The following is a 2,223-nucleotide window of genomic DNA, read 5'->3' as shown; positions in this document are numbered from 1 at the left end:
TATACATACATATATAAATATATATATATATTTATACATACATATATAAATATATATATATATGTAAGTATATATAATTATATACAAGAAAAAAATAGCAAAATTATTGAATTATTGAATTGTTACAGATTAAATTTTTTTTTGTATTTTTATGTGCTATTACTTTGAAATAATATAACAAAGTGCATTTTATCTAGTCATATTGTGCTATTAAGCATCATAGTTTTAAATATGCAACAAAAATATCCTTTGTTTTTTTATGTATTTTCTTTTTTTAATACAAATAATATTTCATTTTATAATAAAATTGACAATTTTGCTTATTCCTTTGTAATCGTGACAATAGAAATAGGTGACCATAAATTATATATAAAATATGATAGAAATCTCTGTAATATTATTGTTTTCTTATATACATTTAATATATTTTAAAAATTGTTTTTAATACACATTTTAGATTTTTAAGATCCTAAATATTTATTTTTTTTGCAACTGCCACTTAATATTATTCATCGTATTCGCAAAACGAAATATAACTGATGAAAAAATGTTATATATATATATAAAACATATATATATATAATTATATATATATAATTATATATATATATTATAATTGAAATAAATAATTTTCAGTATTTATTTTAATGAATTTTTTCATATTCTGAATTAATCTAAGTAAAAAAAATTAAAATTTTTCGTTTTTTGTAAGTTAAAAATAAGAAAAAAATATGAAATCCTCTTGGTGATTTTTATATGAATTTGTTTAAAAATAAACAATAACTTTATTGTTATGTCAGTTTGTACATTTATTGTACAAATAAATATACAATATATTTTTAAGCAACTATGGCAATTATTTAATTAGGTACAGGTATATAAATTCTACTAATAGAATTTGATTACAAGGTGTAACTGTACATCAATTTACGAGATTAATTATGATAATATGATTATTAGTTTAAATCATGCCTTAATATTAAATATATATTGTAATTTCTCTTCTTTTCTAATTAATGATACTAAAGAGTAATTCAATTTTTCCGGAATTTTTATTACATTATTATACTTTTTTTTTTAATAAAAATTCTTTTACAACTAAAAATATTAGCATTGATAGTTTTTAGGTTTTTTAAAATAATTTATAAATTTATAATTAAATAATAATAAAATAAATTTAGAATTATGAAAAAAAAATAATTCAGCATTTAATCATTTTTTAAATTTAATTAAATTTACACCCGTATAAAAGGTATAAAGTAGTAAATAAATTACATATATAAATTGACTATGCAGTTACATTTACTGCATGCACAAATGTAACTGTATAAAAGGCTATAATTATGCATTTTTGATCGTTTCTTGTTAAAGAGTAATAAAATATTTTTCTCTTTCTAATTAATAATTGAACACTTTTCTGTCTAATGTAATGTAATATATTGAATATCATAATATTCTTATTACTCTATATATAACGCTATTTTGAAACAGCTTCTCTTCTGCATTTTTCTGTAATTTTTTACAGATATATTAATCTATAAGAAATTGCACATACAGATATACATATTTTATAAGTATACTTCTAAAAATTTAGAAATTATATTTATATTTTATAAGTATACTTCTAAAAATTTCTTCTTCTAGAAATTAATAATCACATTGTAGCAGTGAAAGATAAAAAGATTAAAATGTAAACCATAGTTTAATATATATGTATAACTATCGTTAATACTTAATATTGTTAATACATGCCTAAAATAATCACATAAAATGGGATATATCTCAACTATATTCTATATCCTTTTTTTTGCATTACTTTAAAGTACCGCTCTTTTTTCTTGTTATATGCAAAAGAATTATTATATTTAAAAATATTATTATAATTAAAAAAAATGCTTTTAGAATTAAACATTTGCATAACAATTTTATTGCTTCGCAAGAAGAGAATGATGTTTCGCCGTAAACGAGTTCAGAAGTAATAAGATAAAAAAGAACACCTTTAGAACACTTAGGCAGTAAGATCATTAAATCGCCAAACAGCTTTTTTAAACAGCTTTTATGCCATATTAGAAAAATTCTTTTTCATAAAAGAAATTATTTTGAGAAAATAAGCTTTAAATGATAAAATATTTTACGATTTAACAACTTCAACTTAGGAAGGATAGTTTTTAACAGATTAAATATATGGCACATGGTTAATCAATCGGATAAATTTAAGGCTCG

The sequence above is a fragment of the Apis dorsata genome, unplaced genomic scaffold, assembly GCF_000469605.1.
Source record: "Apis dorsata unplaced genomic scaffold, Apis dorsata 1.3 scaffold_416, whole genome shotgun sequence".
Classification (NCBI taxonomy): domain Eukaryota; kingdom Metazoa; phylum Arthropoda; class Insecta; order Hymenoptera; family Apidae; genus Apis; species Apis dorsata.
The sequence above is the reverse complement of the archived record's forward strand: the minus strand, read 5'-3'. Positions refer to the sequence as shown.